The following is a 17,658-nucleotide window of genomic DNA, read 5'->3' on the forward strand; positions in this document are numbered from 1 at the left end:
GCACATACGTGGCCAATCGTCACCGGTATCCCTTTTCCACTGGTACATTGGAACCCAAACAGCGCAGAGCTCTTGAGGTGTCTGTGGTCACCCACTGGCTTTTTGCCGTGTCGAACCAGAACCAAACCGTGATATGCTGGCCCCACAAGGCATCCAAATCTATCCGAGGGCCGAGCAGGGCCAGGGCGCGGGGCTAGCGACACGTTCATTGTGTGACGGCAGTCGGTACACCACGGGGACGTGGCACCACAGCGTCATCTGCATGTGCCTAGACTTGTTCAAAGCATTGACCGTCCATGGCATGGATCTGCTTTTGCAGTGGATAAACAACCTGCAGCCTACTAAACCGTGCCAGCCATGGTGCCGCTCGGTTGTACAGTGGCAAATAGGTATGAAAAGCACAACCACAATGCCAACCTTGTACCTAACGTACATTATGTAGAATATTAACCGGCATCTGTTTAAACAAAGATACAACCCAAAGAATACATCTGAACAATATATTTAACTTTTCACCAATTTTGTTTCTCATTGTGTTAATGGTATCACACAAGACAAGCAATCTATACAAACCCTCCGTGGTCAAGGACGACCCACAGGAGCAGACATAACAGAGCTACTTCTAAGATCCATTGAAGTGAAATGCAGTCCAAATTGTAGGGGGGCAGTGCTTTTCCAACCACTCTGCCAATCAAAGTAATGTTCATCACATGGCAGTCAAACGCAGTAGTTTTCTCAGAGATGGAAATTAAACAATCGAACTGCACGACCAAATTTAATATCGTTTTTGGTGCAGTTATTGGTGACTGGGCTGAGACTATCAACTTACAACACCTTAATAACCTAGGTTGAATCACAGGTGAGTTTGCCATGCTTTCAAACAAATAAATCACAGTGGTGCCAGCTCATCCACCCTGACTTCCAATTCACCGTGTCACCGTTTGTGTTTTGGGTTCAACGGCTGTATTGCATACAGAGCCGCGTGGCCGCGCGTCAAGTGACAGACGGATGAGCCCGACGATGCCGACCACGGGACGGACGGGTGAGGTGTCACGGCGTGCGGGGCGTCACGGTGCAGTCGTACGTTCGGGTAGCGGGAGTGTCGCAGCCAGCCATCGATGGCCACCACGATGCGGTGGGCCTGCAGGGACGCTGCTTGTCTTGTCTCCACCCGCACTCGTGGCATGCGGCGGTCCGCGGGTGTGAACAGGTGGCGGGTGGCCTGCAACACGCACAAAGAGCCCCCAGTAAGGCATTCAACAAACTGTTTGGGCGAGTGCCGTCAGCACACACCTATTCAAGCTGGTACGGCAAACGACGGGGTGGGTATGGCCAGCACCATGCCCGACCGCCTTTGTCTCCACAGCGCTGATGTTTACATGCCACATCAGATACTAATTTATGGACGAGTCAACCTAGGGAAGGGCCCAAGACAGGTTCAGACATTTGCCGCTGTTTATTGGTTATGAGCGATAAATATAATCCATCTCGGGTCCCAGGATTCGTAGCGCAGCGCGCTAACCGCTACATCACCGCTCTCCACACGTACACACACACATGCAGATCAGCCCACCTCCTTGATTGGGCTGGGCATGAGCATGCCGCACAGCGGCCTCGAGTTCCGCTTGATGATGCCGACCACTTTGCCAGTGGGCCGACGCATCTTCCCACTTTCGGCTTTCAGCTGGAGACCAAAACAAAGGACAAACATCGTGTTGCGTAATCTAAGCAAGAGCGACGACAGCAGCAGCAGCAGCAGCTGGGATAGCACCGGGAGATGACAACGCAAACTCAAATGAGCACTCACCACAGTAGCGTCTCTCTCACACACTGAAATAATGAAATAACTATTTTTTTTTACCAGCTCACTGCGTAACACAATATAATTTGGCTTGAAGGGGAAGGAGCAATCCAAAACAATAGCGCTTAACCTGCGGATGTGGTTTCATGCTGTGTCTCATCAATGTCAATAATGAGACTGACGCTTTGTTAAAATGACAAAAGATCACAGTGAGGAGTCCTCCGTAAATATTGATAAGTTAAAACAGTTCTGGCAATTGATAGAATCAACCGGAACACGCCCATCAGATACCACACGTAAAAAAAAAAACCGCGTAGGCTTTTGCGACCAATATTATCTACAACAAAGGTTACCCTCCCATCTAATTCACAATTTGATGCTTAATCTCTCGATTCTTTATGATTTCACTGATTGACATTTTCTCTTACCTGCTTAGCACATCAGTCACCCTATATGTGTTTAATGTTTACGTAACGTTTTTATAAGTATAACTGTGCAATGATCAGTCTATAAATAATCTGCCCAAGCCAACTTGCACTACATGCGATTTAATATCTAACACTTGTTTATGTTTGTGAAAAATTGTCGACTTTTCATAAACCACGGGTGTTTTCGTGCCAATTTCAATTAACTTCATTGCTGTACTTTATTATGTTTTGCATTTTGTCACTGTGGTATGTATGCATGTAGAACTTATTTCGCACCGTACACAGCCAACCATGCTAATCGGAGGTGCGCGGAAAGGACAACAATCTAAATACAAAAAGCAGTTCTAAAGAAATTACTTTTCAATATAGAGGCCACCCTGTGACCCAGCTCAGACCGTGGAAGCGACGCCGTGTTGAGCCTGGGTATGCATAACAGGTGGTATAGGCTCTGCGCCAAAATGGCTGGCAGCAGAGCGCAGTACAGCAAAATGAACTGTTGTCCTGTCCTTCTATGCTCCTGATCTATGCCCCCCCCCCTTCACCAACCCGCACCGAAGTATGGTCAAATAACCCCTACGTACATACAAAAAAAGAACGAAATGATTAGCACTCCTGACTTGATTTTGAAGTAATGTAAGGTAAAGTCATTTAATAAACGCAAAATCAAGCTAACAGCATCTCTAATGTGGATTGTTGTCTGGTCACACGGTGTTCATTATATTTAAGGTCTCTCTTGAAGTGGTTGAGTCTTTGTTGTTATTCTTTGTTTAAACTATATTAAAACTATTTAAAAACTATAAACTATTTTAACTTTACCAGGTAAGGACCCTGAGAGCTACATAGCTCTTTTTAAGTGACCTGGCCACAAATGATCGTTCAATGAAGTATCTTATCACATTTGAAATTGATAGCAGCCAAATACTCTAAGTGCATGTCAGATTGTAACTGTGGAGGGAAAAGCCGGAGGACCTGGAGAAAAATCCATGCGACCACGGGGAGAGAGACACGCACACTGCAGGTGTCTGGGTTTGATTTTGGTTCAGCAGTGTTGACGCTCCACTCACCACATCCTCCTCATTCTCTTCTGCAACGTCCCCTGCGACGCCCTCATCGTGCAGGACCAGCGAGGAGGGGGCAACCCAGCGCTCCTCGGGGAACATCTCCACGCACACGATGTCGTCGTGCATCGCGCGGTTTAAATGCTGCAGCCCCTGGATCAACACCTGCAAGGAGACAAAAAAGATCCCCCGTATAGCCTGAACAGACCGCTGGGCCAAGTGCTGTTAGAGAGCAGCATATACAGTAAAACCTTGGATTGCGAGTAACTTGGTCTGCGAGTGTTTTACAAGACGAGCAAAATTTTTAATGAATATGAATTTGATAAACGAGCGAGGGTCTTGCAATACGAGCAGCTTTGTACTGCCGAGCGTCACGTGATCACAACTGATATACGAGTGCTTTGATATACGAGTGCTTTGGATTACAAACACGTTTCCAGAACGAATTATGCTCGCAATCCAAGGTTTTACTGTACAAGCGTTTTAATACCACGAATAAACAATTTAAAATGTAGGACTATTAGCCCATGAATCTTCTGAACCCAATGTTTTTCAGTAACATATGTTCAAGCAGGGCAATTTCTGGACTGGGTTTTTTTTCCAACAAAGGGCCAATGTACCTAATTGTTATTTAACGTTACATTTTGGAGGTGGAAATAGACCATTCATTTTGTTAACAAAGTAGTCACAACCATCATTAGACCTCCTTTGCCAGTACCAAAATATAATAGGGTTTTTCCCCTTTTTTCTGGCAACAAAACTGAAACCTTTTACAAGGAATCATGTGTGCATTAACCACAATACTTGTGGTCAAAATGCAAACAAAAACACACAGATAATAATTGCAATATATGCGTACGCCTTTTGGCGTCCTCTGGTCTCGCACCAATTGGGTCGAGGCTCAAAAGAAAGCCGTCCCTGGTGTGGACCAATCAGTCTCAAGGACAATGCATATATTATCATAGTGTGTTTTTTGTTTGCATTTTGACCACAAGTATTGTGGTTAATGCACACATGATTCCTTGTAAAAGGTTTCAGTTTTGTTGCCAGAAAAAAAGGGAAAAACCCTATTATTAAAGTAGTCACAATTAACGTATATACTGTGGTTGTGGTGGCGTAGCTATCGAGTGTGCAGGCAGTGTAACTGCACCAGGACCCACAGGCCGCGGGGGCAGGAGCCAGGCTACAACACCTACGTAGGGTGCAAAAGACGTTCAAAATACAAATATTTTAGCCCAGTAGCTCTTAACCTTTACTGCAGCCTTGCAGTAAAGGTTAAGAGCTACTGCTCAGGCCAAGAACGCTATTCCACTGCTTCATTATAAATTTGTTTTGAAAACTCACACAGATACGATCGAACAGCATTGTTCCTTCCAGACGCAGGCTTGTGAAACGTGTACCTCTTTATCACTGTCACCGTCCCCTCGCACACTCAGAGTCCCCTCCAGGTAATTCTCCCGACTCGCAAGGAAGGTTCCCTGGACAAACCGGCCGGAGCGCACACCTTGCTGCAGCTGGGACAGCGGGAGATGTTCGGGGAAGATTACCCGGGACTCCACCACATCCTGCACACGTACACAGCACACGCACGGCACATGCACGCGTCAACAACAATTTTGCAACCGCCATCACGTAACGAGACGAAGGATCCAGTCTGATTTATCTCAGAGCAGTACGGCCATCCGTGTTAGAGAACGTTCCACAAAAGCGGATATCATAGAGCTACCTCTAGAGTTTCACCCTTCCGTCTCTGCTTTTTGCTAAATATGCCACGTTATAAATCTAGGATTTATTTGATTGATTGACCATTGTTGGTGAGGATGAGACGTTCTAAAAGGGAGCTGTTTAACACGTATTCTTTCGCGACCAATATTATCCATAATAAAGGTTTTTTGGGTAAGAGCGCGTAAATGTGTGTAGTTAACCCGGTACAGCCAATTAGTAAGGTTTGCTACGTAAAACAAAACGTGTCAATTAGTTACTACTGCAGCACGCCAGTGTATTGGAGAGTAAACCCACAACACTTACAAATCGAGTATATCTTTTCCCTGGCGATTACAACCAGTGAAACGTCGTACTCAGCGCAAGGCAAGTGTCCCTTTCTTAAGTGAGGCAGCTGGATGCAACGCGGAAGTGAGGGGTCGGACAAGGGTACAGGCCCGCACCATAAATATGAAGGGGGGGCAGAGCTGATGCACGCATACGGAGTCTCACCTGCTCCGAGGCCAGTGCCGGACGGTCAATCAACTCAGGGTTGTCCAGCAAGCTGCGCACGTATTCCTCCACTGGGGGTACACAGACACGCGCAGATAAACGCAGAAATTATAATTGGCGACACGATTTACCGGACGATTTAGAGTGCCACCCAAAATGTAAATGTGTTACTTTTCAAGTCATGCCTGCTGGATTTATTAATGTTCCTGTTTAACTGAAGCACTGTTTAACAAGAGGCACTACAGACTTGATTCAAAGCTTTCGTGACTGCAGGAATTACTCTTTGTTTTTTTTCGGTAAAGTCACGTATAAATAAGAAATAATAAAATAACATAATAGCGTACGACGTTTCGGTTGCAACACAAGCAGCCATGATCAGGTACAGAAGAGCTAAATTTACGAGAGAGAGGAAACACATAACCCCAGATGTATATACATACACACAAGTAGGGGGGAACTAACACAGATACAACAGGGGACACAGAGAGAGAAGCATACCAAACAAACAGGGTTTAGCGCCCGAAACGTCGTGATTTGTTTTATTTTATACCTATGTTACTTTACCGAAAGAACCAAAGAGTATGTTTAACTGTGTCTCTGTGACTGTGCGTGTTTAACTGTGTCTTTGTATGTGACTGTGTCTGTGGTGCACGTCTTTGTTGCCCTTAATATGTCTGTCTGGGTGGCGAGTGGTCGCTCAGTGGTTAGTTCACTGCGCTACGAACCCAACGGCCAGAGTTCGATTCCCGCTCACGGCCAACACCAGTGACAATTATCTGAACCGGTCTTGGGCCTCCCCAGGTGGACTCAGTCTCAAATGAGTACCTGGTGCGGTGTGTAAACATCTACACTGGGGAGACAAAGGCGGCCGAGCGTGGTGCTGGGCACCCACCCCATCGTGTACCGTGGCCGACCTTCACAGAAGTTGCCCCAAGTTTGTTGAAGGCCACACAGGGAATTTTTTTCTCTTTTTTAGTGCATCCACCGCGACCTGGCTGCAAGGAATTTGCTGGTAACGCATGGACACATCGCCAAGATTTGCGACTTTGGGCTGGCACGGAACGTCCAGACTGACCCCAACTACATGGTGAAGGGCAATGTGAGTCCGTAACCTTACTTAGCATCATCAGCATCATTATCAGTATCGCCAATGTCATCACCATCATCGGGATAGATGGCCCATCACTTTAATTGTACTCAATGTTTTTCTTTTATTTTGCACAGCCCCTAAGAAAAAAGAGTGAGGGGTGCTGCCACACACGGTGGTACAATGGCTCCCCCACCCTGGACTTGCAATCCAGAGGTCGGTAATTGGATTCAATCTCTCTGCTCTGCCGACAGTTCAAAATATGGGGCAATTTCACAAATCGCCATCCTCCACCCCCCCCCCCCCCACCATGTGGTACACGGGGTAACTCTGGCCCAGAATAACCTGTGGTGGTGACCACCAGGCTAACTACACTAATTACAACATGACTAGCTACGACAGACCGGGACCACAGCTCGGGTCCAGGTCCACGTGTTGGAGACTCGGTAGAACGTAGACGTAGACAAAGGTTCTTCAGGATGAACAACAACGCCAGTCCCTCTGGGGGCCCAGCTTATATTCTCTGTGGCGTGGCTGGCTCCGCCCTTGGCCACGACCACCTTCTAGAATCCTCGAGCAGCAGGATCTGGACCCTGACCACGTGACCACCCCTAGCCCCCACTTGGGGCCCATTTGTAGACTTAACCGGTCACGTGTCCTCTCGGGTCAACCAGAGTGCCATGGCCTTTAGTAACCCCTTTCCTACGGCCGGCATTCCCACACCCTATCCTGTCGGGCTGGCACTGCACGCCAAGCGTGATGCCATCCAGCGGGATCAATCAGCGCTGACCGAGCCCCTCTAGCGCCGGTACTACACCCACACCATAGTGGTATCCGCGATGTCAATACACCGCACACCGTGCCTCTCTAGGCCCGGCACTACACATTTAACTCTTCAGGGTAGTGGAGGGCTAATTTCGCCAGATGAATGTGGCCTCACGCAAAAAACGTATGACGAATCGCGAAGCATCGCCCTGAACTGAATTTACTGAACGTATTGTTGTTGTGCTTGTGGCCATGCGGTCATGTCCGTTAGGTGCCTCTGCCTGTAAAGTGGATGTCTCCAGAAAGCATGTTCCATGGGCTCTACAAGGTGCAGAGCGACGTGTGGTCATACGGCGTGCTGTGAGAAATCTTACATTTTGCTGAGACAAACTTTCACTTGCCACAAACATTCGGGGCCCTGAGTACAGAACATACTCACAGCAGACAACAATTATAGTCTTAGATTACACTATTATTTTTTATTGCATAAAGTTGTTGTGTGCTTGGGCTCCAGATGCCGAAATTACCTTTTAATAAACGGCTACCAGTCTCATCAGATCTCAGAAGCTAAGCTTGCAGCGCCCAGCCCTGATGGCAACCCGGGGATACAAATTAATGTGGAGAAACAAATGTTCGCTTGTGACGACCAAGACTACGCCTGTCCTCCCAAGGACAGGCCTCACTGATTCCGAAGACTTTTTTTTCAGGAGGGTCCTGCCGAGTTTTTTGCAGTAGGGAGGCGATGTTGTCCTGTGCAGTGCCGGAGAGTAAGCGCATGTAGCCGGTCCACCCTGTCCTCTCTCCTCCCGTCGGGACAGGACAGTCGCAATAGCGATCAGAAACACCCTCCACATCACAACACAATTCAATTTCTCAATCCGGAGGTCAGCCCAAATCTGTATTGTGGGCGATCCCTTGTACTCAACTGTGTACGTGGGGCTCTGGGTCCAATCCCCTGATCACCATTGCATTCACTTAAATAAACAATTATCCTGGCTACCCATAGAAAATAAGAGTGCACAATTATACGTGTGATTCATCACAGGCGAGCTCACACCGGCTACACTTACAGCTTAGGGCCTCGCATTAAGAGGGGGGGGGGCTCTAAATACGAAAGAAGAATTGGACACGAGGTTTCGAGTTTTAATATAATTGTTTAAAAAATAAAGATCGGTAAGAAAAAAGACTCTCCAAAGCAGTTATTTTCATTCTGCTGACAAAAATATACAGGCATTCATAGAAGAGGCCTCTTAAGCTTAACAATGGCATAGGGCCCCAGCAATGCCATCATCTGGCTCTGCTGCCGAGTGTCATCCCAATGAAGTAATTTGCAGGTAACTTTAGCATTGGGATGCTTGGCCAATACCCAGTTACATTGTGATTGTGTGTTTTCAAGCTATGTCAACAAACTGGATAACCCATACAGAACAAAGGGGAGAATGTAGAAAACTCCGCAAAGTGCCAGTCGGATAATTAACCAAGGCCCTTCTTGTTGCGAGGGTCAAAGATCACCGCTGCACCACCCTGACACCTGAAACGATAATAGTTCGCTTATAATTTTTTTTATTTTAGTGTGCACATTTACACGCGATAATCACATCTCATCTCAAGCATTTGAAAAGGGCACCCTCAGTGGCAACTGTTCTCTGTGTGACACACGGTTATTCAGCACCTAACCTGCAAGCAGGTCAAGTGCTGTTTGCTGTGAGCAATCCCAATTGAGTGATTCGCAGTGAAGTTTTTTTTTACATGCCAATTTTCGCGTGTGATGCTGACACACGATGGCCATACATTATTTTAAATTATGTTTTGGGATCGTTTTTACTTTTTTACGTTGAATTGTATTGAGTAAATCACGAGCCTGTTACAGTGCGCCACGGGACTGCACGTCATTCGAGTGGTGCATTCACAATGCAACCGGACCATTTATTAGGGGGGGCTGACGCGAAGGGGGGAGTGAGGCCCGCGCCACCCCATGAACTGGGGGGGGGGGGAGAGGGGGGCATTGTGACAGGCGTAGAGTTGTAGTTGTAATCTGCTCCACGTTTGTCTTGATAAAGGAGACCTGTGCAACCTGCTCGGTGTGTGACGTGCGTGCTCCTCGGTGTGACGTGTGTGCCGCTCGGTGTGTGATGTGTGTGGGTGTAGGAAAGGCCCCTTACCCTGGTGCATGGCAGTCGATGACAAGTTCTACCGCTTGATCTGCGATGACTACTGCATGCAGCCACCACCCGGCTGTCCACCGCAAGTGTAAGCCGCCCCCCATACCTCCCACACCAGGTTTTATCCACTGCTGGACTGATGCGTTTCTATTGTCGATGCAGGTGGCTGACGGAGGAGAGTGCGAAGTGTTTGTTCTGGGAGATTCTTTGGTTTTAATTGTAGTGATTCAATTAATTGATTGAACAATTGCTTAAGGGTGAATTATGTGATATGTGTTATTGGCAGTGAGTTGTGCCGGCTGGTTCAGTGTCGCTGACACGGCCATTATGGACCCTCTTAGTCTGGAATGTCCTACTTCCAGCTGTACGTGCTGTTGCGACCCACAGACTCCTCACATAGAGACCCACAGACTGCTTCTCTCTCTACGAGATAAACATGACCAGTGTTTCTGCGCTACGTATGGAGATGCGGTGGCATTTAGACGCCGCTGTGTGAATCCATACTGTAGGAATTTTATGCCTTCATGACCCTCTCCCTACTCACCCCCCCTCACCCCCCTCGCCACCTGACCCCCTTCATCCCCCTCCGTGACGTCATTAACATCATCGGCACTCATTCAACCATTCTGAGAACGAACGCGCACTGGAAGAGGTGAAAGCGCAGTCCGAGCTTGTGCACGATTCGCCTTACTCGCACCCTCACCGCACCCTCCCCTCGCCCCACAGCCGCAAGGTGATGCACCGCTGCTGTAGCCACGCGCCGTTAGAGCGCCCCACGTTTGAGGCGATCCTCGCAGAGCTGAGACCGGACTCCAACGATGACAAGATCGACAAAGGCAAAGAGGTCGGCTGGGAGCCGTCGTCCGTTCCGTCCGAGTACAGCTCCCTCACTTGCTAGGATCGCCCTCGTTACCCTGTCCACTCTAGGGGTGAATAGTTTATTTTATTATTTCAAAGATTACCGTGCTACATTTGTTTATTCAGGGAAGTCTCACTTTTTTGCAGGAGGGTCCTGTCCAGCTTTCACAGAAGGGGGCGATGTTGCCACGGTGTGTAATCCCTGTTTAAGTAATTTGCAAGTAAAATCTCACTGTTAGAATTGGTTGTTCTTTTTTGAAAGCTGAGAACCCTGAGAAAACGCGTGCACAACAGGGGAAGAACATGCAAAGTCCACAAACTCACTTACACGCCAAGACTAAGATCCCCCCATGTAACACACTGTTGGGGTAAGTGCCGTTATGAGCAATTATGCAGGCCAGCACAGCATATGGGGTTTGTCTCTGCCAGTGCTGATGTTTTCACAATGCACCAAGTACTCATTTGACGCCGAGGGTAGGTCCAGGAATGGTTCAGATAATTGCCACTGGTGTTGGCCGTGAGCAGGAATAATGCCAGGATTTATGGCTCCATAGTACAGCTCGCTAACCCGCTGCACTAACGCTCCCCGTAAACATCAATAACATAAACAAACAACAGCTCGTACAAATACAAGAACAAATACAAGAACCCCCCCCCCCCCATAAGGTACATCGTGTTGTTTTGATTTCACAACTCGGCGCGACTCGCGAATACTCAAAGCGAGATGCTCGTGGTTAGTAAACAGGTGTCCAGTAGTCAATCCGTGTTTACTAAAATCTCATGATTGGTAAATTCGCGGTTGGCAATGGATTCCTGTACATGTATGCCTCTACTTACGAAAGGGATGCGTTCTTCGAAAAACGCACGCAAAACAAAATATCGTAAATCGGAATGGCTTTTCCCATTAATTGAATACGAAAAACTTGCGATGTGTTTCAGACAGTCATTTCTACTATAAACCCAAAATAAACACCAATATTTCACAATGCAAAAAATAATAAAGAACAAATATTACAACGGTTGAATAATAATCAATTTAAAACAAAAATAATTAACATCTTCAAGGAACTCACCAAAAGATCTGCATGTTGGAATGACTGGAGAGGTGACGAGGCGTTACTTTTGCACTATGGGGATACCGTGACACTGTCGTGGATGGATGACAGCTTCTTGCTTGATGATCTCATGGCGCGTGCCATGTGATATATTGTTTCCGCTGAAATCCTATTTCGTAAGTCGAAAAGTATCCTTAATTTGTCAATTTCGTTTTCCCTAAATTTCGTGAATGGAACATTCGTAAATCAAAACACAAAGATTTCCTGTACAACCAATATAGACTGTTGGGCCAAGTGCTGTCGTCAAGCACCTAATACAGAAAATAAAAAACACGTGCATTCATGCACAACCACGTACAAATACACGTGACCATTATAAGCACATGCTTTCAACAGAAATTACAAATGTTATATATTGTGCTTTAATGATTACATTTTATATTAGTGTCTTAATATTACACAGTAAATATCTTCAAGGACCACTCTTACAGTCCCATCATCACCACCATCATCACCAAATGTATCATTATCATCATCCTAACCATCTGTATAATCAATCACCATCTGTACCATCACCACCAAAGTAAAGACTCCCCGTATAGCCCGAATAGACTGTTGGGGCAAGTGCTGTTAGCGAATACCTGTGAAGGCCAGCATGGCACACGAGGGGTGGGTGGCCAACACCACGCCCGGCCGCCTTTGTCTCCCCAGTAGTGATGTTTACACCACACCAGGTACTCATTTGAGGCTGAGTCGACCTAGGGGAGGCCCATGACCGGTTCAGAGAGTCGTTACCTGCGTTGGGCATGAGCGAGAATTTAACTCGGGTCGCCGGGTTCATAGCGCAGCGTGCCAAACGCTACACTACCGCTACCCACCACCTGTATCACCATCATCTTCCAGAGTCAATACATTTCATGTCAATAGCTGGAAATGCTTGTATTTGTAATAACAAAAAATGCATAAGTAGTTGTCATTCACTCACCCACACTCAAACGGTCAGAAAGGACTGAAAGATGAAATATCTTCAGAACCCTACATCCTGAAACTAAATTAATTATTTCAATTTTACCAAGTAAGGCCCACTGAGCTATATCGCACACTCAGGAGTCCTGATTCCACTTCTGGGAGTCTCAAGTCCAACGCCATGGAATTGTATATGTTTAAACATGTGCGTGCATGTGTGTTTGTGTGCACGTATGTGTGCATGCGTGTATGCACGTGCGTGCGTATGCACGTGCGTGTGTAAAATAACTTTAGCCATGACATTTGGGATATGTTAGGTTTAGGGTTAAGAGCTTTGCGCACGTAAACAGGTGGGTGTGTTAACTCACCAGTGTGTAGCTCACCTCACCGGTGAGCTGGTGTGTACGCTATCTAATCTGTAAGCTTACGACTGTGTGTGTGCACACTAGTGTGTAAGCTCACTGATGTGTAAACCTGCTGGTGTGTGGCCTCACTAATGTGCAGCACATTTTGTGGAAGCTCACTAGTGTGCTTGCACACGAGTGTGCCGGTGAGTGTGAGTGTGTGTGAGTGTGCGGTGACTGTGTGTAAATTTGTGTGAGTGTGTGTGAGTGAGTGTGTGTGAGTGAGTGAATGAGTGCGGTGTGAGTGTGTGTGAGTGTGTGTGAATGCGGTGTGAGTGCGGTGTGTGTGCAGTCAGAGTGTTGGTAAGTGAGTGTGCGGTGAGTGTGTGTGAATGTGCAGTCAGTGTGCCGGTAAGTGCGTGGTGAGAGTGCAGTGAGGGTCCAGTGAGTGTGTGATTGTGCAGCAAGTGTGCCGGTAAGTGAGCGCGTGGTGAGAGCGGTGTGTGTGAATGTGCAGTCAGTGTGCCGGTAAGTGAGTGCGTGGTGAGTGTGCGGTGTGTGCAGTGAGTGCCAGTGTGCGAGTGTGCCGGTAAGTGAGTGTGCGGTGAATGTGGTGTGTGTGAGTGTGCCGGCGAGTGTGTGGTGAGTGTGTGGCTTGACGTGTCTCCGTATCAGTCTTACTCAGCCACCCCCTTACTTGCCCACGCGTAGATCCGTCCTGCCCACCAGACAGCTACATGCGATTCAAATGTCCACGTACACATGACATCACATTGCGATGCGCATGTGTGACATACATGTGCCACGTGTTGCACGCACTACGCAGGTCCCATGACCAAAGGGCATGCCTTACAAGTGATGACCACGCGAAGCAGGTGCTTGCCTTGTAGATGTCACGTACCCGTGACGCACGTGGCCCGTGCGCGTGACGCGCGTGCTCCGCGCTGCCGTGTGCTTTGACCAGGGCCGTCCATAAGGGGTGCGTGGGGCCCCCGCCGATGCCTTCAAACTAAACCGGAAGCATTACATGTGACACTGATGTCTACACGTGGGGCCTCCCCCGAAGCGCGGGGCCCGGGATGGTCGGTCCAATTTGCCGGACACTCGGGGACGACTCTTGATTTGGCATACGCGATGCGCACGTTGTGTGCGCTGTGCGTGGGGTGACTGGCCCGATGTGCGTGCCAGGCAGGGCAAGGGGGACTGCCATTGATTGTGTCGAGACCTTTTGTATGGGTGACGAGATGAACGCCCAAATTCAACGCAGGCCGCCACACAAGGGCTGCACATTTCAATGTTGAGCAGGTCCCTGTGTGTCCGTGCATGTGGGTCCCTGTGTGTTGTTTCTGTGTGCGTTATGTGAGGGTAGCAGTGGCACAGTGGATAGTACGCTACGCTCCGAACCCCGCAAACATCCGAGTTGGAGTCCCGCTCATGGCCAACACCAATTACAATTATTTATCTGAACTGGTCCTGGGTCGACTCAACCTCAAATGAATACCTGGAGCGGTGTGTGTATACGTCACCACTTGGGAGACAAAGGCGCCGGGTGTGGTGTTGGCTACCTACCCCCTGGTATACCATGCCGACCTTCATTGGTGCTTGCGAACAGCACTTGCCACAACAGTCTGTTAAGGCTATATGGGGGATCTTCGTCTCTGTAGTGGGAAACTCGTAGGTGTGTGCATGTGTGGAGGGAAACCTGTACTGCTGTCGTACGTTGTGACCGGGCGAGGCCAATTTCCGTCCTCATGGTCGGCCACGGCGTCCTGGTCTTCGTACTGCTGCTTGTTTTTGGCTGTAATGACACCCAACATGGACAACCCCATCACCTGCGTTCAAACAAGTGTTACACAGTATGAACAACATGCGCAATAAAGCAACCACAAAGCACATACACTTTTAAATATAAAAGCACTGGGGGTCTAGTACTGTAGTCACCAATCCGTGTGTATTATTTATTTATTTGTTGGTCATTCTGATGGCAGCACAAACAGAAGCTGCATCCATAACTTCTCAATCCCCACAGTTCCAGGCCAAGGTCCATTCATGGAATTAATACAAATATTGACTTATTAGAGGGTGTTTTTGCTTGTTTGGGTTAGATCGCGTAACAATACATGCCAATTAGTGACTATTTCAGCACATCGGTGTGTTGGAGAGTAAACCCACAACATTTACAATTCAAGTACCGTGACGTTTCGCCTGTAACTACAACAACAACCCGCCTCGTCAGGTGACAGCCAGATTTGTGGTGAAATCCTTCCCCTGTTTCGGTCTTTAATAGACGTAGACGGGGGATAAATGTGACGTCGTCGCTTGTAAGCAGATCCGATACGAAGACCGGGGGGGGGGGGGGGGGGGGAATGTATTGATGTAAATTACAATGGATATCTGTTATTGATTGGGTTATTCGCAGTTAATCAACATACATAATTGTTACTCCTACTATTATGGATTGACTCAAGCAGCTAGCGAAGGATGCTAGGTTTAGTAATATATGTTATATATGTCGCTATTGTTAACTTTCAATCACATTTCTTATGATCACTGTTGCATTGTTTTTATAGCATTATTTTAGTAACTTCTAGAAAGGTTTAGTTTAGCCTGATTTTTACATAGTGGACACTGTGTGTGTGTGTGTGCTGCGAGCTGAGTGGTGGAGGTACCTGGCAACAGTTGAACCGAGCCCGCTCGGCCTCTTCATCCGTGGCGACCAGGGTACAATTGTTACTATATTCTTGGTTCTTTCAGGTAAAGTCACGTAGATAGAAAATAATAACAATAAAAATAAATTAAAATAAAAGCAAAAAACTCACGACGTTTCGATCGCAACACGTGATGAAGACCGCTTGTGTTGCCACCGAAACCTCGTGGGTTTTTTGCCTTCACTTAAAATGTTATTTTCTATCTACGTGACTTTACCGAAAGAACCAAAAATATGAATTCCTGCAAGTTACGAAAGTTTAAAGTAAAAATTTGACAGTCGTGTAACTAATCAGGCCTGGAGGATACAGTGGACCACGTGGTTTCCGGGGTTTGCTACCTTAACAAGTGACGTCACTTCCTTAGCAACGGTCGATCGTTACAGACGGAGGTGGACGCGCGCTCTGTGTGCTTAAAGATCGCATTCGGGAGCACACTTCGACAACGTCGTCAGTGAACATCGATAACGCGGTTAAATTACTTGGTAAACCTCATTGACAAACATCCGTGAGGTTGAACACTTCATTAACACAGTTAACGAAATCTATTGACAAAACGTGACCATCCGTGACTTCTCGTTCTGCCTTCAAGGCGATATCTTCCGTGAGTACATCCACACGCGCGCTGTATCAGGATAACATTAATCTGAGAGAACATCTATATGTGAATGTGTGTCTGTTCGAAATGTTTAATGATGAGGACGGTAATGATGATGGTGGTGGTGGTTGTAAGCTGTGATGTGATTAGAGTCTCACGTGCACTGCTGTGATTTTGTTGCAGGGTGGAGAGATGAGTAAGCCGACGGGAAGTGAGTACTGTAATTCCACACACAGACATACACACAGACACATGCACCTATATACAAAGACAGATCCCAGTATAGCCTTAACAGACTATTGAGTCAAGTGCTGTTAGCGAGTTAGCACCTATGATGGGGTGGGTGGTCAGCACCGCATCCGGATGCCTTTGTCTCCCCAGTGTTGATGTTTATACGTTGCACGAGGTACTATTTTAAGTTTGAGTAGATGTAGGGGAGGCACACGACCGGTTTTATTTATTAGTCACTGATGGTTGTGAATGGGAATCGAACTCAGGTAGATCCCCACAGACACAACTGCTCCCAACCACTCATACAGACACTGCACATAGACACAAACAAAGACAGAAATCTTGTGTATAGCCTTGAAACACTGTAGGAGCAAGTGCTGTTAGTGAGCACCTATGATGGCCGGCACCGCACACGAGGGGTGGGTTGCCAGCACCACACTTGTCCGTCTTTGTCTCCCAAGTGGCGATGTTTACACACCGTATCAGATACTTATTTGAGGCTGAGTGGACGTAGGGGAGGCCCCTAACCGACTCAGATAACAACAACAGCCCTCATTCGCCACTAAGTGACGGAGACGTCACCATGGCGCTTGTGCCAGGCCTGGTGCACTCCGAGGCCACTTGAAGTGTCGAAGGCTTGCCGACAGGAGATCAGGGGACAGACCCCAGTGCGAAGGGTTGACTGACTGAGATGACTGGCAGACGCACCACCTTTGCATCCTACTGTGCCAACTTGCTGCGTTTTAGTCATCCAGTGCACCGTCTGTTGTTGTGAGTGTCGCTCCTCTCACCCTCCTTTTTTGCTTGAGGGCAACTGCCACCAACTTCCCATAAGCATCCTTCACGAGCTTCCTCCATAGAGGCAGATCTTGACACCAGTGGTACCAGTCTTTGGCAAGTCCACTTAGTTCCGTATCCTGTACTGCATCAGTCCATCTCTTCTCCAGGCCGTGCCACGCCCATTTAGCCCCCTCTATCTGGAAAAACAGAGGCTGCTTGGGCATGCGGTGGCTGAGCAAGCAGGCTACATGACCCAGGCAATGCAGCCCTGCCCACCAGTGGAGCTCACTGTGAGCTCTTCACACATTCCAGCCTAGTTAAACCCAGGGTGGATCGTAGGCAGGCCAGTCTGAAAGTGTAAAGCTGGTTCAGATTTTTAATTTATTCTTACATTGGCCAAGAAGACCCAGCGTTTTGTGTCGAGTGACAGACCAGGTAGATACCCCAAAGTGTTGCGAAGCTGATGAAAATATGCCACTTGACCGATTCGGAGTGAGACCTCTGCTGCCAAACCAGAATTTTTGCATAAGCACACTATCCAGGTACGTAAACTTCTCTCTACAATTACCCCATCACTCAAGAGTAGTTGAGGGGGCGGAGTATTAA

At 47.6% G+C, this 17,658-nt stretch overlaps 1 pseudogene; it reads right to left on the minus strand.

Annotated features, from left to right (window-relative positions):
* Positions 1 to 15,514, minus strand: part of LOC142923938 (exosome complex exonuclease RRP44-like) — a 32,023-nt pseudogene extending 16,509 nt beyond the window's left edge.
* Between the last annotated feature and the right edge of the window lie 2,144 nt (positions 15,515 to 17,658).

This window comes from Petromyzon marinus, unplaced genomic scaffold (genome assembly GCF_048934315.1).
Source record: "Petromyzon marinus isolate PM22_M1 ecotype Great Lakes invasive population unplaced genomic scaffold, UKy_Petmar_22M1.pri1.0 PM_Scaffold_90, whole genome shotgun sequence".
Classification (NCBI taxonomy): Eukaryota; Metazoa; Chordata; class Hyperoartia; order Petromyzontiformes; family Petromyzontidae; genus Petromyzon; species Petromyzon marinus.